This window comes from Nilaparvata lugens, chromosome 9 (assembly GCF_014356525.2).
Source record: "Nilaparvata lugens isolate BPH chromosome 9, ASM1435652v1, whole genome shotgun sequence".
Lineage (NCBI taxonomy): Eukaryota > Metazoa > Arthropoda > Insecta > Hemiptera > Delphacidae > Nilaparvata > Nilaparvata lugens.
In genome coordinates, this window is record NC_052512.1 from 8,000,085 (window position 1) to 8,023,079 (window position 22,995).

At 35.5% G+C, this 22,995-nt stretch overlaps 1 protein-coding gene across 2 annotated transcripts in view; it reads left to right on the plus strand.

The window, feature by feature from the left end:
- The window catches only part of LOC111047665 (predicted GPI-anchored protein 58), a 77,573-nt gene that overhangs the window by 34,487 nt on the left and 20,091 nt on the right, over positions 1-22,995 (plus strand). The gene's annotated exons all lie outside the window — the stretch shown is intronic.

The following is a 22,995-nucleotide window of genomic DNA, read 5'->3' on the forward strand; positions in this document are numbered from 1 at the left end:
ATGACTCTGACATCCCTTTTCTGCATTATGAAAATGTCTTGTGCTTGTGAAGAACAGCCCCAGACTATAAGGCCATATGAAATGTGTGGATGAAAAATACCAAAATAAGCCTGATGTAGTCCATGTTGGTCCAGCTCCCCACATAATCGTTTAAGGGCAAAGACACCGCTGCTCAACCTACTTTTCAGAAGAGCAATGTGTTGTGCCCAACTTAGAGTAGGGTCAATAATTATTCCTAGGAATTTCTGCTCCTTACCAGTATCATTTGTTGCTGATCCCTTTTTGAGCCTAAAAGTGACTGTTGTGGTTTTGGCTTTGTTGAGGAACAGTTCGTTGGCATTCAACCAAGTTTGCACTGACTCCAGATTCCTCTCCAACAGTGCAACAGCTTGAGCATCATTTTTATGCTTATTAAGAACTGTGGTATCATCGGCATACATGAAGATTTTTGTTGGGACATTTATGCTAAGATCATCAATCATGATCAGAAAAAGCACTGGACCCAATACAGACCCCTGAGGCACACCACACTCCACAGGCAAAACGTGAGAGTTGTCACCATTCACGGAGACATACTGCGCTCTGCCTCGCAAATAGGAAGAAAATAGCTCAAGAGCAGGTCCCTCAACATGAAGGTGTTTTAATTTCGCCAGGAGGATATCATGTGACACACAATCGAATGCACGACTGAGGTCACAGAAAGAGACAGTGGCAGAGGATTTATCTTCAAAGCAGTCAAGAATTTCTTTAACCAGTTTTATAAGAGCATGTGTGGTTGAGAGGCCTTTTCGGAAGCCAAACTGTGTTTTGCAGAGCAAGTTATTAATTTCAAGAAATTTGCAAAATTGCATTGCGAGCAGAATTTCGATTATTTTAGACAGTATAGGGACCAAAGCAATAGGTCCATAGTTGGCAATATCATAATGCTTGCGCTTCTTGTAAATTGGTATAGTTTTGGTAATTTTAAGAGAAGTGGGGAATTTTCCATTAGCGATCACTTCATTAATAAGTGCCGTGAATGGGGTAACAATACAATCTATGATACATTTAATTTGGGCATTGGATAGTCCATAGTGATCTTTGCTTATCTTTGGTGACATATGCTTAACAACTTCCAGAACGCAATTCTCTGTAATGGGCTTGAATCTAAACATCTCAATACTTTCAGGAACATTCTTATTCTTCAGTAGATTATCTGATGTAACTGTATCATTTTTATCAAGTTTTTTCTTAATTTCATTAGCAATATTTGCAAAGAATCTATTGAAACTGTCTGGAGATATAATGTTCTTGAGTAGTTCTTTTTTTCTGATTTATCCTTGTTTACTATGTTCCACAGTGTCTTCGACTTATTTTCAGAATTCTCTATTAAACTTTTGTTGGATTCTTTTTTTGCTTTTTTTATCATTAGTCTGTAATAACTTTTTTCTCGAGTATACATATCTTTATAATCAGAGAATGTGTTGGAAAGAAAGTAGTAGAGGGAAACTGGGAGAGATGACGGACTTTTTTGCTCGAAATCCCCTCCCCCTCTCCCCCCCTCGTCCATCCCGCCTCCCCTTCCCCCCGCCGGCAGGGTGGGGGGGTGTTCTAAAAATAGATTTCCCCTTCCCCTTGTCCAGTGGTGGTGAGGGGGTTGAAAAGAGAGGAAGATATCTTTCTCTCTCTCTCTTTCTAAAAATAGATTTCCCCTTCCCCTTGTCCAGTGGAGGTGAGGGGGTTGAAAAGAGAGGAAGATATCTTTCTCTCTCTCTCTTTCTCTCTCCCCTCCCCCTTGCCCAGTGGTGATGAGGGGGATGAAAAGAGATATCTCTCTCTCTCTCATCTTGGTGAGGGAAAAAAAAAATTTCCCTTTTTGGAGGAAAAATTCCCTCTCTATACTGACAGATTAAAGTGAATCCATATTTCTACATCTAATGCTATACTGACAGATTGAAGTGAATGCTAGATGAGGGAAAAAATCTCTTTGAGAGGGAAAAATTCCCTTGGTGACAGATTAAAGTGAATCCATATTGCTATACTGACAGATTGAAGTGAATCTCGCCCTCACTGACAGATTGAAGTGAATCCATATTGCTATACTGACAGATTGAAGTGAGAATTCTCTCTCTCTCCCAGTATAGATGAGGGGGGAGCTTTGAGGGGGAAAAATTCCCTTGCTGACAGATTAAAGTGAATCCATATTACTCTATACTAGCGAATCCAGAGTGAGGTCAATGACTCTCTCTCTCTACATCTAATTGAATTGAGAAATTCTCTCTCTCTCGCATCTAATGCTATAAATCTCTACAATGATCTAAGTTCTTTTACATTTTTTATCTGCAATATCGTACAAGCATTTCCAAAGTTCATCGGAATTTTTAACAACAGATAATGACGAATCATTTGTACAATCTAATAGAATGTTTGTACAATATACTAGATGTCCGCTGTCTAGAATATTGAGCAGTTCGAAAATCTCAGATAAAATCGAAAAGTGTACATCCTTTCCGTTGTAGAAGAATCCATAACGAGCAAAGTTTCTTTTCTGTGAATTTGTGTGAGCCATTTTCATACTTTGCATTCGATTGTTTTCGCACAAGAAATTATTTGTTTGATACATATTTTTAAACAACAAAGAATTATAATGTTGGGCAGAGAATAAAGCACAGCGAGAATGTGCTCTATTTTTATGAATGTTGCACGCAGCATAACACCATGAACTAGTGAAAAAGCTGAAATCAGGTTTTGGAAAATCCTCTGGTATACATTGAACGTTGCTATGCAATCTTCTTAAAAACTTTGCTTTCTCAGTTCCTTTTGTGAAAATTTTCTCATAAGCTGCAAGGTAATCACGTATTAATGACTCACTGTATTCTAAATCTCCATCTTCCCATTTTATTTTATGATAGTGACGTTCTAACCATGTTACATCGTTATACAATTTTGCACTCAATTCTGTCTTTGCAAATGGTGATTTGAAATGTAACACAATATAATTATTAACTGATCAATTATGGCAAGTTCTTTCACAATAATTTGATTACAATCTTGTTTAAACCAGTGAAGATCAACCGTAGCAATTTTCGCACTCGCTTCCTTGTCCACTTCTTTCTCTTCGGTGGGGTCGATGAATCCTTTGTCTTTCTCCCTCCCCTCAGCGGCGGCGGCGGACTCCTCGAATCCTTCTCGTTTCTCCTCCTCCTCCACCTCCAGCGGCTTCGGTGTACTTGCTTCATAATAGAAACTATCAAGATCGCATCGAATACCAATAGAGCGAGTTTGTGGCTTGTCCAAAATATCAGAACACAAAGAATAGGACATGTTGCCTGTTCAAAGGTGAAACTGATAATGAACTAAATTGAGCAGAATGCACACCTTATATAGGCGGCGCGCTCTATCAATAAAATTACTGAACTTCTTTCACCATGCTCGTGAGAGGTGTGTACTCCATCACACGATCGCTAATTAAGACGCAATACGCGGAAGTATTTGCAGGTACTGCACTATTAAATTCCATTTCAATACGAACATCTGTCGATGATTTCAAATGACTTGGTTGGTGTGAACAATCTACAACAATCAGCGGTGTTGATTCACAAAACGTTTTAAAGTCAATTTCTGTTCCGAGTTCGCTATTGATTGAATGATTATAATATGAGGGCGCGAAATCCAGGAACATCTGGTATAAAACTTCCTTCTTACCTAGCAGATTTTCATATGGATAATACTCACTGTTCAAATATACTTTAACATTGTAAATACCGCAGCTATCGAAATTAGATATTGATTTTTTAATTTTATTCTTACGATCAGTTTGAAATGCAATTATAACGTATTTTGGACTATCAAAACTCGATGTGGTACGAACTGCCCAAGAATGGTTAAGTGAATTTTGCAAATTTGGTAATTCACAAATTTCCCAATGGCGGAAACCTAATTTCAGTGGAGTGTCAGCATCGAGCAGTCTCAAAAATTTCAGTCTTACATGATCTTCTAAAGTTATGTAGGGCATTCTCCATTGCAGTTTTGTAATTTTCACACTAACGCTTGTTCCACTTTGAGACTCAACACAATTTAGATCTGTCGGTGACCTCAATAAGACGAGTTCCTGTTTCAAATTTAAAATTATTCTTTGAAAATCTTCAAAAAACGGGAGGATTAATTTCAGCGGTACACAGAAAGTGAATGTATTATCCGTTAGCTCATATCCTGCTCTGTCAAAACCAGCCAAGTGATATGTGTTTTTATCGAGAGTATTTTTCACCAATATAGCTTTAATTGTGGATGTTAATCCAATCAATCTTGATTTAGAAATTTGCTGACCTGCTAATTCATATCGTATTTCGTCAAAAAGGTTGCCGATTACGTTACTGCTTAATTTATAGTCTGCTGCAACTGGTGCATCGGCTGGGTCTGTTCCCGGTTTTGTACAGTTAACTGTTCCCTCAATCAATATGAATGATTTACAAGGTAAAGAATAGACATCTAAAGAATTTATGCCAATACGTGCCTCGTCAGAGTTTTTTATTTCCTGTCCCGAATAAACTGTATGAGTGTGAAATTGGAATTTAGTAATATCATTATAAAACTGAAGGTCTGTCTCCACATCCAGAATTTCACTAATTGCTGCGCCTGACATTTCGCCAATCAACTATAAAACCCAACTTTTCTAATATTCTCGCGCTTTTAGCCGACAAAGCACGTTTGTTTTTAGGTGTTGACGCTATCGCGTTCCTTTCTCTAATGACTTGATTGGTCTTATTCGAACGTGGGTTGAAAATAAGATAACCCATCACTTTTCACGTATGTGCAACCTAATTGTAATTGTATCTCCGCGGAAATCAATAAACGATCCGTTCTGGTCCGTTACCTTTACATTAATAGTTTGAATTCGATGCGTATTCAAAGGTACATAAATAATCGGTGATGGTACTTCGTTTATTAAATAACCGCTAGGAACCTTTGGTAAAAATTCGTAGATTATATGTTTTTGTTTTCCCTCAGAGTAACTGCCGCAAGCTAAATTACACTCAACTACAATACTGTCAACGCTTGTTATGTTAACCAAATGTTTGGAATAATGCCATTTATTTGGCTGCAAAACAACATTATCAAAACCAAGTATCTTAGCAATCGAATCAGAACGTGTTAAATCAATGGGTTTATCAGAATGAATTTCAATCTTCATAGTATTTACGTTTGCACGTATAATAAGTTTATTCTTCTTGCCATCAATATTCAATTTATTCTTTAAAGATTTTATAATATCCTCAACTTCATATGCACCAGTATCCAACTCGATTAATCTATCACCATATTTGAAGCTGGAATTTGTTCCTTTGTTAATGTTTGCAATACTATTGTAACTGGAAAAATTAATCAATCCAATTTCCCATTCACGATTTTTATCCAATTCTATAATTTCTTGTAAATGTTCATAGAGGTTACTCGTGTTAGATCATAATGTAATAACTACCATCTTGTGTGTTCACCACAAACACTTAATCACAACTGATTTGCAAGAAACAATAATGTAAGATGACCACAAAAATCGCTATTTAATGGTTGCATATGCTCCACATTATAAAATATATTTACTCCATTTTCTTTTTTCCAATATTTGTCCAATTCGTATGGAGGTTGTAAATTTCCAATTGGATCAAAATACCAAACATTAGAGCCAACTTTCTTATATGCTACCCAATGTGTGCCATCCTCGCTTTCCCTTGCTAAATTCACAATGGCATTCTCGTTTTTTAGAATTTTTTTGGGTAATGCATCTAGCATATATATGCCTCTTAGCTGAATCTGTAATAATTTCGACCAATCAATCAAATCATAATTACTCAATTCTCCTTCAATATTCATGCCTTCTTCTTCTTCTTCTTCCTACTCTTCTTTGTTGTTCTACGTTTCTTAACTTGAGGGAATAAACTCACTCCATATGATGATGGGGGTAGGGGTGGAACTCTCCCCCCACTAGTTATTTGAGGAAAAGGCTTCAAAAAATATCCTTTTCCTGCAATATGCTTTTTCAACTGAGCTATAGCTTTGCGTCTAATATCGTTACTATAACTTCTCCTCTCATTCTTCTTCTTCTTCTTCTTTCTCAAAGACCCACCAAACGCCGCTTTAGCTTTCATAACGTTTGTAACAAGATAGCTAAGTGCTTTCTCGGCAAGGGGTGTTTGAGGATTTTTGAAAATGTCCCATGCAGCGTTTGCTAGAGCTCTGTCAGCTACCGCTCGAGTTTTATTATCGCTATTTTGAGTATAGGCTATATCATGTATCTTGCAAGCTCTATCTAATGAATTTATACCTTGATCACCTCTGTTTAACCTTTCATTAACCTTGGTGCCCGGGCCACACCACTCGTATCCCGGAATATGATATTCTTCCCCCAGGTTATCAATTACCTTATTTAAAATAGTTGATGTCACATTACCTGCCAAACCTGACACACCTTTAAAAACTCTTGCCGCTGAACTCAAGATTCCTCTACCCCGTTTCCTCGAACTCTGCTTTTTTCTCCTACATACCATTTTTCATTACCTTTCAACTCAATGGTTGAACATTAACTGAGGTTAATTAATCAATACACCAACTTGAATTGGTTTAATTTTCAATCGAGTTGGAAATGAATTCATACCATGATTGCTATGATACATTGCTTGAATGATAAGAATATTATTTCAAATCTGAAAGGTGAATGCGATTTGAAAAGGGGAGAAATGATGCTGGCATTGCAGGCCCACCCACATCTGTAGGAGCACGTGCTAATGTAGGAACACGTGCTAATGTAGGAGGGAGCGAGAAGCCAGCAGCGCTTGCCTGTACGGCTGTGTGTGTGTGTGTGTGTGTGTGTGTGTGTAGCGGAAAAGACTAGTGAGCATGCTCGCAACAAACTATAAAAGACGCAGTCACCTTATTTAAATATCATTCACAACAGAGCAGGTGAAGCAGCATTTCTTCTTCTGCGTGTTTCTACTATTCATTACGAACTTATCAACAACGGCAACAACAGGTAAGAATTGAAAACAATTTTTTATCAAATATGCACACATTTTATTCATCTATATTCACACATAATAATATCATGTAAAGCAAGTTAATGCTGGGTGCTTAGCGACATAAAAATTGATAAAATTAGCATTTAACAATTCTTATGTCTGTCATAAAAGCATTAACATGCTTTACAAACAGACATAATGATTTACACTGCAATTTGAAATTTTGAATGTCTTTTTCGCTCAAAATCCGGGCGAATCTTTCTGGCAAATAAACATCAGTTGTTCTCACTCCAGGCACCCGGATTTTGACCACAATTCGGCGACCATGCTGGTTGCATGCCTCTCTCACATCACATATTGGGTAGGGTAAGCCCTCTTCCAGCTCACGCAGAGGCGTCCACGGTTTCTCCACCCGACTATTTAATAATTTCAGGAAGCTTTCTGATTCCATCTCGTTCTCCGCTTCCTCCTCCTCCTCCTCCTCCCTTCGTCGCACCTCCTCCATCAGCGGTAGCATGGATGAGTTCTCTTCCGGCACACGTTTCTGTTGAAAAAATATTTCATTAGACTCTTATTTGTTTCAGATTTTTCATCATCAAATCATACGAGAGAGGGAGAACTTGCTCAACAGATTCACTATTCAAAACTGAAAGTAAGTAATAACTCGGAAATTCTCCGATTACTTGAACTCAATTCAAATTGCTAGATAATTGACTCAAAAAATATTTCAGTTCATTACATGTTCATTTTTATCAACAATAATTTTGTTTCACACGAAATATTATAAACAGTTTATGCATGTGAACGCATTTTTCATAATTCAAATAACAATGTATTATTCGAATCAATATTTCAGTTCATTACATGTTCATTTTTATCAACAATAATTTTGTTTCACACGAAATATTATAAACAGTTTATGCATGTGAACGCATTTTTCATAATTCAAATAACAATGTATTATTCGAATCAATATTTCAGTTCATTACATGTTCATTTTTATCAACAATAATTTTGTTTCACACGAAATATTATAAACAGTTTATGCATGTGAACGCATTTTTCATAATTCAAATAACAATGTATTATTCGAATCAATATTTCAGTTCATTACATGTTCATTTTTATCAACAATAATTTTGTTTCACAAGAAATATTATAAACAGTTTATGCATGTGAACGCATTTTTCATAATTCAAATAACAATGTATCATTCGAATCAATATTTCAGTTCATTACATGTTCATTTTTATCAACAATAATTTTGTTTCACAAGAAATATTATAAACAGTTTATGCATGTGAACGCATTTTTCATAATTCAAATAACAATGTATTATTCGAATCAATATTTCAGTTCATTACATGCTCATTTTTATCAACAATAATTTTGTTTCACACGGAATATTATAAACAGTTTATGCATTATTCGAATCAGTAATTTGATATAGTAAGTAATATATATATATATATATAAGTAATAACTCGGAAATTCTCCGATTACTTGAACTCAATTCAAATAGGTAGATAATTGAATTGTTTCATGCAACATATTCGAATTTATTATCGAAATTACTAAAACATGTTTTGAATTTTTATCCAAATTTCAATGCAACCATCATGAGAATTTATCTGTGTTCGGATTGTTTTGATAGCACAATTAGAAGTCAAGCTCAGTCTTCGCTCACAGTATAAGAATCAGTAATGACTTGTAATGCACACAAAAGATTTTATCCATTAGAAATTAGTTTTAAAAATTCACATTTTATAAAGATTTTGTGCACATTACATGTTAATACAATAATAATAATATTTGTTGAAACTAACCTTTGATTGAGTGAGCACGTGCTCCTCCTCTTCCCCGCTAACCTCAGGCTCCTCAAACGTTAACTTCCTCTTCGCCTGCTTCTGCCTGATGCTGTTTGAGAGGGTTGTCAGCACCGCACGCCGCGGCGCCCAGGTAGTCGGTGTTGATTGAGGGAGAGGACTGTCCCCGACGATGATCTCCTCACCCCTCTCTCGTTGTACGAAGATTCCCTGTCTCTACAGGGGTGAGGCGGAGGAGGAGGCGGGGGAGGCAGCGGAGGCGGCAGCGGAGGTGGTAGTCGAGGTGCGAGCTTTCTGCTGCTGCTCCCAATAGTTGAGCACACGCTGCGGGGGTGGGCTATCCGGCAGGATGTAAGATGCAGAAGATTGTGAAGTCATCATGAAGGTGGTTCAGATGTAAATGATAATTTTCCTCTCATCGCTTGTGTTTATATAGCATACGTTTCTCTCTCTGTTCCAGGCTCGTGCGAGCGAGAGCTTGCTACAAGGCGAAAAAAATTCGAATTTCTCCCCAACAACACATGCTCCCACATCGTTATCAGATTGTAAGTATTCTCTCTCTGACACACAATCATTTTTCAAATAGCATCCATGTGTTAGAAGACGAAAAAAAAAATCTCGTCTAGAACTCAGCATGAGACTTCACCTGCTAGAAGCTGAAATCCCCCATGTCAACTCACTCAAGCATTCTCGAATGATCTCCTTAAATTAAATATAAGAGATTGTGAAGGCTCACTTTTTTGAATAGCATTCTCGATTGATTTCAGTTCAGTTATTAAATATTTCACAACATTTCAAGATAGAGGCTCACTTTTTTGAATAGCATTCTCGAATGATTGATTTCAGTTCAGTTATTAAATATTTCACGCCATTTCAACATACAGGAATAGCATTCTCGATTGATTTCTAATATTATTAAATATTTCACAACATTTCAAGATAGAGGCTCACTTTTTTGAATAGCATTCTCGATTGATTTCAGTTCAGTTATTAAATATTTCACAACATTTCAAGATAGAGGCTCACTTTTTTGAATAGCATTCTCGATTCAGTTATTAAATATTTCATTGTTTTCACAGCATTTTCTCACCTCTTAACTCGAGCTCTGAACCTCATAACCAGTTGAGCTCTCGTGAGGGAAACATAGGCGAGGAGATAGCTGTCATTTCGTGAAATCAACACATGTAAGTTCATTTTCACTTTAATTTTATCCTTCGAGGACAAAAATCCTCTCCTCCGAGGACAATTTTGTCCTCCGAGGACAAAACCTCTCCTCCGAGGACAATTTTCCTCTTCTCCGAGGACAAAAATTGTCCTTTGTTCTCCTCCTCTGTCCTCCACTCGTTTAGCAGGAAAGAAAAAATGAGAGAGGAATCAGGAGAAGGGGTGAGAGGTAAATGTCAACAGTCAATGTCACAATAATTTTCTTTATTTTTAAATTATTATACATACATCAAACCATATCTATGGACAAATCAAATACAGAAAGTAACTCTTTCCTTATTCCTACTGGGTGTATATTTAAAAACATCTAGCTTGATTCTAATTTTATAATTCAAATCAATGTTAGAGCTCTCAAATTCCTCCTCTAACCAATAGTTTGAGACATACAATTCTTCCAGATTTTCAAACTGCAGAATATAGCGAGTATTGTTTCTATTGTACACTTCTTTTATTGCAATAATGACTAACTCTATACCTTGTGGTAACTCTTCCAATATTTTACACTGTCCTACTTTTACTTTCCCTTTAATTTCCAGCATTGTGATGTTATTATACTGCTCCACTTCTTTTTGTGTGAAGGGAGTGTCTTCCAAGTTTTTCCATACATCTGAGAGAAACTTAAGTGATTCTATTCTAGGAAATGTATGACCATTATAGCTTGTCATACCATTGACTGTAATTACACAAATTTTCTCTTTCCTTGGTAGACAAATAATTCCTTTTTTGTCAGTGTAAGGGATTACAAAATAACCCTCTTTCTTAAGGTCTTCTCTTGCATTGTATGCATTAATAAAAACATTTTTATGACACCCCTTTACAAAGTAAACATTTTTCGAACCTTCCTTTTCTCCTAAAACACCTACATATGCAAATTTTCCTTTATTTTTTACAGTAAATGCAGTCACATTGTACACTCCACTTAGATCAAAATTTCGCCAATGTGAATGGAAATATGGCTCAAGTTCCTCTCTCAAATTTCCTATTTCTTCCTCAAATTCTTCTATCTGCTTATGCTGTGCCCTAAATACTGTGTGGTTTCAAAAAACTCAGTTTTCCTCCGTTTTAGATCAATTTCATCCAGTTCTAGCTTACGCTTTTTGTCTGATAGCACTGTGATAGGAGACGTGGGCTGTATCTCTTTAACAGGGTATGGGAGAAGCTTACAAGTTATGTTTGCTCGTTTTCTTAAGACTTGTGGTATCAAGTTACCTGTTGCTACAAGGCCCAACTCATCTAGCTCAACAACTTTGGATATGGTAGAGAAAACTGTGGTTGACTTGGAGAAATATGTCTCACCACTCTTAATATAACACTTTTGTGAGAAACTGATATTATTCTTGTTTGATGGATCCTCAAAAATTTCTACATAATTATAGGTAGTAAATTGAAACTGAATGCAGAAATAACATAAGAAATTATTTTATTTCTATGTTGTGGGTCGGTGGGCAGCTTTACTTGTACACCAGTCAATTTCTTGGTATTGCTATTACCCCAGTAACATACTGTAGAAGATCATTATAGACCAAACAACAACTATTTTTTAAATTATCTGTCAGTTTTCTCCACATTTTACCCAAGGACACAGAATAATTGGAGCATTTTGGAAATAATTTCTACTATCATTCAAGAGTGACAAGCTATCTTGAATAGGGTCAAAGATTTTGCTATTGTCTCTATTTGTTAAACTATAGTTATAGATTGTAGCTTCCAAACGTGTAATACCATGCATTTTAGCTGCATCAGAGGTAAAGGTTTCCCAGATTTGTGGCTAAATATGATTCTGTTTCTTTAGAAAAAATGGCGAGAATACAAAGTTATCGTTGTGAACTAACTGAACTATTGGAGACGCATCAGCAATTATTGGACCAGTTAGCAGAAAAAGGATGGACGAATATGAAATATCTAACATTTGTGAGAGACTATGAAAAATTAGGAGTTTGGCATAGTGATAACTATAATCATATTTCAGTTTGTGATTTATACGGTACATCATATGATGCTTACAGGGAAAAAGATTGCCCCGATTCATGGAGATGTGTGTGTGCACATCTTAAAGAGTCTATCGATAAAATTAAAAAATGTATAACAGAAAAAAATAAACATTTAACAAAAGAACAATTAAATGAACTTATCTGGAATTTTTTATTTATTTGTTCAGATGAGAGTGGGCTAGAACAAGATTGATAGCATATTATGTTTAATTTCAGATTGGAGATGGATTCAATTTCATTTGATAAGAACTATTTTTCGAATAAAATCGATGAAAAATATAGATGTTGTTATTTCGAACTTATTGAGAAAACAATATTAGAATTGAATAATTTCGGAAAAGAAGGACTAACGTTTGAGGAATATTTAACATTTATAAAACCTGGTAAAAGTGAAGAACAGAAGTCAGAACATATAAGCGTATGTTATATTATAAATAAGAATATAGTTGATAGACATCGAAGATGTGAATTAAAGGAAATTCCTGAATTTTGCTATTGCAATTCATTAGGTTGGTTGAATATTCAAATGTATTATTTCATTGATGATAGGTTAACAGATAAAAACATTGATAGTGTAAGATTTACATTTGAAATTATGAAAATGTGTGGCGAATCGGCAATGTTGTACAAACTATAACTTTAACTTTTTTACAGAAATTATGATGAACTCATTAATTGAGGAGAGAATAAAACTATTAAATACTAAAAGCTTGAATGTGAAAATTAATTGTAATACTTGTAGAGGTTTAAGGAATAAATGTATTAGTTGTAAGTTACGAATAAATGCAAAATTATTATAACTATTGACAAAAGTTTGAAAAATAAAGACGATATTGTACGGCATATTTAATGAATGTAAACTATATACTTGAATTATGTAAAGAATTATCAAAAAATAAATGCTGTATAATGTTTCTCATTCTATGTTGATTTATTGAATTAAACCAAGCTACTCTAGTTGTAAAGCTATGTGTAAGTTAGAATAATATATGAAGCCGGTTTAGTCTGATTAAGTATGTACACATATAAAATTGATTGAACAGTAGTGAGGAAGTCTTCATACTAACAATTGCTCAGTATGTCCCGTGACAATCATCCAACACCACTGATTTGACTATATCATGAATATTATTAGATCTAAGTTAGCTTTAGAGCTTCATAGCGTGCCGCGTGTGAACTATCCCACTCGCAAATATGAGTTGAAAAGTGAAAAAGACTTGCTTCAAGCCGATCTCATTGAGATGACGAGTTTATCGCGTTTTAATAAGGGTTACAAATATATCTTAGCTGTTATTAATTGTTTTTTCAAAATTTGTATATTGTGTACCATTAAAAGACAAGGCAAGCCAATCTCTATTTAACACTCTCGAGCCAATTATTTCTAAAAATAAGGGAGTTAAGCTGTTCCAAACAGATCAGGGAACAGAATTCTTTTATTCAAAAGTTAAAGCGTTATTAGATAGATATAGTATTAAACATTATCATGTTTTCACCGATAAGAAAGCCTCCATAGTTGAAAGGTTTAATAGAACACTTAAAGCAAAAATTATAGATATTTAACTGAACATGGAACCAAAAACTGGATATCACAACTAGACAGTTTAGTTCGTGATTATAATGCAACAATGCATTCATCCATTAGAATGAAACCTAAAGATGTGGGGAAAAAAGATCGTAATCATGTTTTAATGTCTTTGAATTCTGCATTCAATAGACGATATAAATTGAAAAATTCAAAACCAAAATTTAAGCTAGGAGATGTTGTACGAATCTCAAAGAAAAGGGTTCTTTTCGATGAATCTTATAACATAAACTGGAGCGCAGAGTATTTTGTAATTCATTCTATATTTCCTTCTCAACCTGTAACGTATAGCCTGCGAGATCTAAATGGAGAAGTAATTAGTGGTAGGTTTTATGCAGAAGAAATTAAAAAAACACAATTAAACGAATCGGAGAGACAAGTGTATTTGATTGAAAAAATATTAAAACGTGATAAAAAAGGATTGCTAGTGAAATTGATTGGGTTTTCAACGCCTAGTTATATTAGTAAAGATCAACTATTAGATGAAAAATAATCTTTTGTAATCTATTGTAAATATCATGTACATTTATTGTAAATAATCTATTGTAAATATCATGTACATTTATTGTAAATAATCTATTGCAAATACATTCCATTCAGTGTAAATATCATGATGTACATTCGTTGAAAATATAATAGCTCCTCATCAAACATTGCTTTTCATTTCAATCTGAAGTTTCGTAATTTGCTAAGGCTCAACCAACAGATGCATTCTCGTGAAGAGGGTGCGGGAAAGAGAGCGCCAGTTGAAGTGAGAAACTTCTATCAGTGGGAGGGAGCCTCTGTCTACCCATGTGGTGTGATCCTCTCTGATAACTTATCAGTTCCTTATCAGATCACATGCTGTACACGTGACTAACATGATTCCGATAGTAAATTTTGACAATATTATAAGAGAGAAAGAAATGCCAACATGGTGTAAAAATGGTAAGTTGTTACCACATAATGCAAGGATCCTTATAATAGGCTCTTCAGGCTGTGGCAAGACCAATTTACTATTTAATTTAATTTTTTCAAAGAATGGGTTGAGATTTAAAACTATATACTTGCACACGAAGAGCGAGTATCAAGATAAGTACTTGTTTTTGAGAAAAGTCTTTTCAAAAATGAAGGGTATTGAATTTCATATAAACAGCAATTCGGAATCTATACCTCACCCCAACAAAATTCAACAATTTTCTCTTGTCATATTCGACGACTTCCAACTTAATCACGTACCTCAAATAAGAGAATATTTTACCATGGGACGACATCGTAATATTGACACTGCATATTTAATTCAGAGTTATGGAGCTACACAGAAACATTTCACTAGGGACAATGCGAATATGATTATAATCTTCAAGGTAGATTTATTGAGTCTGAAATTAATTCACAGAGATCATGTTGGAGGAGATATTTCTTATAAAGATTTCATTAAACTTTGTCATACAGTTTGGAATCGTAAACCTCATAATTTTCTAACTATTATGAGCGAGTGTGGAATTAATAGCGGCAAGTACCGAGATTCGCTTGATACGTTTCTTACCGTTCAGTAGAGATTAATTCTTTGTGCAGTCATGTTGTCATACAGCAGCAGAAAACTGAATAGAAAGAACGTTGGTTTAATCGAAAAGATTGAGAAATTGATAAAAGTAATTAGAGAGAAGCATAATAGCTTAGTCAATTTTGAAAGGCGATCGGAGGAATACAATAGGAAAACGCTCTCCCCGTTGATAGAGCCCATAATTGAACTGGGAAAAAACAAATTCTCACACTCTGCTGTAAAACCAAAAAAGGAAGAAGTAAAAGAGGAGAGTATGGAAATTGATGATAATGGAGAGGGGGATGAACAGAGTTATGAGAGTTCAACAGACAATTTTTTAAGCTCGACTAAATTTGAAAACAGTTTACTTGGTTCTAGCAGAAACGATGATGTGCTGTCACAATATCTGAAAACGTTTCATGCGGAAAAATTGAATAATTCAATCAGTTATGGAATTTCATATAATTCTAAAGATGACGTGTATTATATTGGAAATCAGCAAGTAATATTCGATAACGGTTATATAGATATTAATAATGAAAGATTCCGTTTAACACATGGTCTACTTGAGTTATTATTCAGTGCGAGACCAAACTCAAATCTTTATAATCAGAGAGATCTGGATAAGTATAAAAAAATCTTAACACTTACAGGCATACATTTAGATCGAAGAGGCTATGTTAAACGAAATCAGGGAATTAAATCGCAAATGATTCAAAAGTTATTTCCCAGTAAAAAAATTAGTAAAAAGAAGGGTTGGGGTTCATTGAAATTTGCAAAAAATAATTCTCATGATAGAATTTATCAATACTTTGATAATTTTGACGAATTAGTGGAAAGATTAAATTTACTCTATTCCTCAAAAGCTAGTGGCAACACCGGGCATGATGTGGAGATCGCGTCTATAATTGAAGAGCTAGAAGAAGCAAAATGAATTGTTTAGTGTCACGATGACTCTACATCGATTCGGACGAATTGATACGGCTAGTGCTAGCGGAGCTCTTGCTAATCTTACGTGTGATATTGACTCGATAACACAGGAGATAATCGAATCGATAAATCAACAAGGAATCAGCGAAGCTGTGAAATTTTATTTAGATTCGCAAATAACCAAACTCGTTTCGGAAAATACAAAGAATATTGGAGTGAGCATAATTGAAAGAGAACATATTCTAAGTACATTACAAAATTTCAGTGCTAATATCGATAAAGCTATTGCAGAGAGAACACTAAATTTAGAATCTGCTCTAGGAGAAGTGAAAACTTTAACAGACAGCTTTTCATCTCAGTTGCTCAGTATTAACAACGATAAAGTTGATAAAGCTTATTTAGATGAGAAATTAAAAGCCGTATCAGATAAAATTAAGAATTTGGAGGTGCTGGACAGAAACTATCTCAATACTAAATTGAAACAACTTAGTACAGAAATTTTTACTAAAGTAAATGAAACACACCCATCGGGAATTGATAAGCAATATTTAGAATCAGCTTTGCAGAAATTGATTAGTTCTTCATTAACAAAGGAAGAGTTTGAAAAACAATTATCTGAAATGGCGAGTGCAATAAAAGCTAATATTATGGAAGGTATTGAACAGTTCATTACAAAAGATGCTATTGCTATTCTAATTAAGCAAATTGCAGAAAAGTATGCAACTAAAAATGATATAGGAGATTTTATTAAGAAAAACGAGATGGGAGTCGCTGTGAAAAGCGTTCGTAATGAAATAGCTGAGGCAATTAAAAATTCGGAAGAGGGTACTGTCATGAGACTGCAATGTTCGGCTCCATTCATTGAGTATCTAAATTTATACATTCACAGAGTGGCCCTGGACATCGTATCCAAATACGCCCAGGTTTCTTTTCACATGAATTGGATCGAAGCAAAGGAACATAACCTTTCCGAAAATCAGGTAGTGCAAATTATTACAGAAAAAATGGATTTAGTGAAATATAAAGACTTTATATTGGGGCCGAAAACATAAAATCTTGTAAACAGTTGTGTGAGAGAGAGTGAACGATATGTTGTTTCAGCCTAGACGACCGTGATTGATTGTATAAACACTTGTGTGAGAGAGAGAAGTATTTAAACACCTGCAGTTTCAAATTACACCCTAGACATTTCTGACTATATCGATAAATCTTGTAAAAGGATGTGTGAGGGAGAGTGAACTTTAACACCTACAGTTTCAAATTTCACCCTAGACATTTTCGACTATATCGATGAATCTTGTAAAAGGATGTGTGAGAGAGAGTGAACTTTAACACCTACAGTTTCAAATTTCAGTCTACACTTCCGTGATTGATTGTATAAACACTTGTGTGAGAGAGAGTGAAGTACACACCTGCAGTTTCAAATTTCACCCTGGACATTTTTGACTATATCGGTTTTCTACATAAATCTTGTAAAAGGATGTGTGAGAGAGAGTGAAGTAACTTTAACGACTAAACACATGTCACACATGATAAATCGATTTAGACATTTTTTCATGTAACGGAATGTAACGGTTTTCGCTGCAGGAGAGGGAACCTAGCAGAGAGCAGTGCGCACGTGTCTAGATGAGGCACACGCTCACGAGCGAGTGCACGCGTCACTTTACTCTAAACAGGTGAACTGACAACATGATGTCTAACTATTTTTACTGCACAAGTTTCAACGAGTTGTCTGTAGAAGCAAATCCACTAGTTGATTGGGGTTTTGAATTTTATGCCTATGATTGGTCTAGTATAACATTCTTCCTTACTCGCCTTTCGTAACGCTGGGCAGAGAGAAACGTTTCACTTTAATCTGACAGTATAGGAACGCTCGATCAAAATGGAACTTAGTTACTCCTTGTCTCCTTCACTCGCCTTTCGTAATGCTGGGGCAGAGAGAAACGTTTCACTTTAATCTGACAGTATAGGAACGCTCGATCAAAATGGAACTTAGTTACTTCTTGTCTCCTTCACTCACCTTTCGTAATAGCAAAAAAGGAATTTAGAAGGGTGCCAGTAAGAGATGGAGCGAGTAAAAGAAGGAGAAAGCATCTGGGTAGACTGCTGGTTGTGAGAAGCGAGGGGGGCGTATCCTCCTCTCTCTCTCTTGAGTCTGCCATCGTAGTATAGCATTAGAGCGAAATGGATTCACTTCAATCTGTCAGTATAGCATTAGATGTAGAAATATGGATTCACTTTAATCTGTCACTATAGAGAGGGAATTTTTCCTCCAAAAAGGGAATTTTTTTTTCCCTCACCTGGGCAAGGGGAGAGAGAGAGAGATATCTCTTTTCATCCCCCTCATCACCACTGGGCAAGGGAAAGGGGAGAGAGAAAGAGAGAGAGAGAAAGATATCTTCCTCTCTTTTCAACCCCCTCACCTCCACTGGACAAGGGGAAGGGGAAATCTATTCTTAGAAAGAGAGAGAGAGAGAAAGATATCTTCCTCTCTTTTTAACCCCCTCACCTCCACTGGACAAGGGGAAGGGGAAATCTATTTTTAGAACACCCCCCCACCCTGCGGGCGGGGGGAAGGGGAGGCGGGATGGACGATGGGTGAGAGGGGGGAGGGGATTTCGAGCAAAAAAGTCCGTCATCTCTCCCAGTTTCCCTCTACTGAAAGTATAAAAAATCAAGCCTATTCTTATGATTTTTCAATTCTTGTGTAGGCCTATACCAGTTTAGATTGTGTGATGAATTTTTTAAATAGACCTCATGAGGAGAGAGAAAAATTGTGATTACCTTTTAAAATGAAAGAATTTGCTAAAGGAATGGTTAGCGACCGAGCGATAAAGCTTACTTATCAGTAACTGTATATTAGATAAGAGTACCATTCTGTACTGCATATTTCCTAGGAAATTATTTAATAAAATTATAATTATTCTGCAAATAAAGTACGAACCATTTATGAATTGCTCATTGAATTTTGAGGTTACACTTTGTTTACTACCGATCAGATGTTTTAAAGCACCGAGATTCTCAGAGAAAGATTCTAGCCAAGAAGCTTAGAAGAAGACGTTGCATTTCCCTTTTGAAATCCTCACCGTTCAGACCTCGTTAAAGTTACCAAGACCTATCTGTAAGATTTTCGTTCGATTTTATATGTTTTATTTGTGAGCCAATATTTTTAGGCTATTCTATTTGTTATTTGTAAATCTATTTTCATCAATCGATAAATTAAAAGTTTAAAGTTAAATCATCCCTTAATTAATTTGGTGAAGGAGATATTAAATTAAAATTCCCCACGTGCTGAGACCGAAGCTTGGACCGCCGCCGATCAAAAGATTTTGATCTAAAGAAGAAAACCACGACCGCCAAGGAATTTCACGTGAGTTATAAGTTAAAAGGGGCCCCAATCTACGCTTCGAAAAATATTACAGTGCAGAAAGATATAAAATTTTCTTCGTTAAATTAATGGCCACGCCGACAAGCGCTTATTAACCATTAAGATTTTAGATTTATTTGATTTAGAATTTATAAGAACTTGTAGTTGATTAACTATCCTCCGCTGCCAGAACCACGACCTCGAGCATTTTTCAAGATATTTTATAATTTATTTCACTATTTTTTCAAAATTGTTAAATTTTATCAATTGTAAAATTCTGTCGAATCATGCATGGTGTCATGCAAGCACAAGAAAATTTTTAACTCTTTTGTTAATGCTAAATTATTATCAACCTGTAAATCAAATTCTGAATCTGCACTGTATGATCATATATTTTATTATAATATATTTCAATTTTGTTAATTCGTTTTCTGAGTTCGATTATTTCTTAAGCCTGTCAATTATTGTGTCTGATACGTTCTATATCATCAAGAACCGATCGAATACGATCATTGAAATAATTGAATTAAGCTGGATATTGGAACAGGTCTAAGTGGATGTAGTGAGTGGGGTCAGATCGAGATATTTGTTCTTTGTCCTTACCTGCTCATATATCAGCTTTTATCTGTTACCGACCTCGACTTAGGAGCGAATATATCAACAGTACAGCAGATGCAGCCAGAGATCATATAATTTCCTACAATAGAGCTTAAGACCCGACAAGACTCTATTCTCGAAATATATTCTGAACGATATTTGGTCCAAGTACCGTATTTTAATCCTTCAGAACTTATTAGAGACGCAGTCCCGTAAATTATCTACATCGGGATTTTTGCTCGACCTGTATGATTTTGTATGCTCATTCTTCACAGGTAATAATTTTAAGGTATCCGTATTCAGTGTTTAGCGTCCGCTACACTACTTATGAAAATTTAATCACCATACAATCCGTCATAAGAAGAATCAAGGGTAAGCGAGCGTTTAAGCCTCCTGCGATTCCGACAATTGTATTGAATCTTGTAGTGAATCAATCAGTCTGGTGTACACTTAGCGTCCACGCACGCAGTTACAAAATTTATAACCTCAACACAGTTGATTCAGTGCAAGATTCATCCTACGTGTATCGACTTATCCTGGAGGTGAGAGTGACTCCCCCAGGAAAAGCTTCACAATTGTTACTTGAACGTCTACCAGAACCAGTTTTCCTATTTGTAATGATTACGTTGAAACTTAATTTAGAGTAATATATAACCGTATTTAGAAATGCTTCAAAATTTGTATCTACTTCAGCATGATTATTGAAAATATCTGACCAGTGTTTTATCAACAGGTAACTCCTAAGTACATTAATATTACTGTCATCAATTTTAGTTACTATTTTATAAATCTTTTCAGTGTTTGTCTTAGATTTCTGTGTTTCGATATAATTCACTCTACTCATTGAAATAAGTTGGCCCAAGTGATCACTAACATGACAGTTACTCACTAGAACACTCAAACTTCCTTTGAAAGTTGTGAACACATTGTCCAGACAGTTGGTACCCCTTGTCGGTTCATGAACCCTCATTTTGAACCCATACATACAACATAAATTAACAAAGTGTTCTGCATCCTTACTATTTCTATTAAAATGCAGGTTGAAGTCACCACATAATATTGATTTCCGGTTTTTCTTATTTAAATAACTTAAAGCTAGTTCCATAACCCTGCAAAACGTTTCAAAATTACCTTGAGTACTTCTATAAACAGTAATGACCATGATATCAATATTCAAGAAATGAACTCCTGCTAATTCACAGTCCAACTCAGCCAAAATGTTATTTAAATAGTTTAATACTTTGTATTGGGACGCATCATGATTTGAATATATGGCCACACCACCATGAATTCGTATTGAGCGACAGTAGCCGGTTACTAAATGTAGATGCTTAATATTAGAGTTTACTTCAAGCTCAGCATCAGTCATCCAATGCTCTGATACACATGAAATGTCCAACTTATAATTAACAATAATCTCCTCCAGCAGTCCTATTTTATTTGATAAGCTCTGAACATTTTGATGTAAGATATTTATATTACTTTTCCTAGAGTGAATGGCATAATCATCCCTATAATTCAGCCGATATGGATTGAAATCAGTCTAGGCTGATGGCCTTAGTAGTTTTTCAGAGGGATAAGTTTATTGGTTGGAATTATCACGTCTTTATTGAATTGTTTTAAGATTTGTGAGGCAACGTACCTCTTTCCAAGATTATTCAAGTGGTGCCCATGTTTCATATGGAAACGTTTCCCCAACTTACAAAGCTCTAACACAGTGACATTTTAAAAATGTTTACATGTTTTATTTATCTCAGAATTTGCCCATCGAATTGCTTTATTCACACAAGACCATTTTGGGAGGTCATACCTGTGTGGAATGTCAAATAAAAATACTCTGGTGTGTCTTAAATCAGCCAGCCTCCTACGCAGGACTGATATGAAACCTTTGGCATCATTTCTGGCAATGTCATTACCCCCTCCAATCAACACTGCCGCATCCAGAGGCCCCAAATCTGAGCAGTCACCCACGCTCTCCCTGGTCACATCCTCAAAACAAGCTCCAGGCTTTAGTGTACCTGTTACTTTACATTTTTCATCTTTGTCACGCATTAATTTTTCAACAACAGTACGACCCTGGCTACTCATATATAGTTTAATTTTTCTAAATGGTTTAACAGTTTTTGACTTCGGAGCAAGAGATTTTTTTTCAAGATTTGTTGAGGCAGTAGATTGAGAAAAATTACCAATATCATCATTCTGCTGCTTTAAAAAAATTAACGATGGCACTCAATACCTCCAATCTATACTTTTTTGAATCAAATCTGGCAAATTCAAAACTATTATTAATGGATTTACTTTTGTTCTTAGTTCTGATTTTGATGTAGCTTTCAAGGTGAAAGAGCGATAAGAAACCACAGTCAAATGAGTTTTGCTGTTGCAGACAGTCTACATGAACTATCCTATCCGAATTGAGAACCAGTTTCATTCTTTCCACCAAAATATTCAATGACCTGTTGTTATATTCTCTCATAGAATCGAAATTATAGAAAGTACTATCAATGTAATCAAATACAACAAGACTCCAGTGTGAGCCACTCCATCCATTTACAGAATCAACTTTGCAATTGTCATTAAGAATAAAGGCAATATTTCTGTTTACTGACGAATTGGGGCATAAAAAGGAGAGGTCATAACTACTATCATTGATAATCAAAGACACTACAGCCCTGTCAACGACAATTGAATCTTTACATCTAGAGAACATTCTCTTACAATACACATCAATGTCATTGTCTGTGAATAATTCATCACCGATGAGTGTATTCAATCGATCAATCAGAGTTCTGCTAGTCCTATTGTCCCTGGCTGGAGCTGGAACGGTCTGTGTCGTAATGTCTTTAGCTGCATCGAGACGTTGCATCAATTGGATATCCAGTTCAATCGATCTGTCTAAAGCCGCTTTACGCTGTATCTCCAACTCCTCAAGCCGAGATTTCAACGATTCATTTTCAATCCTCA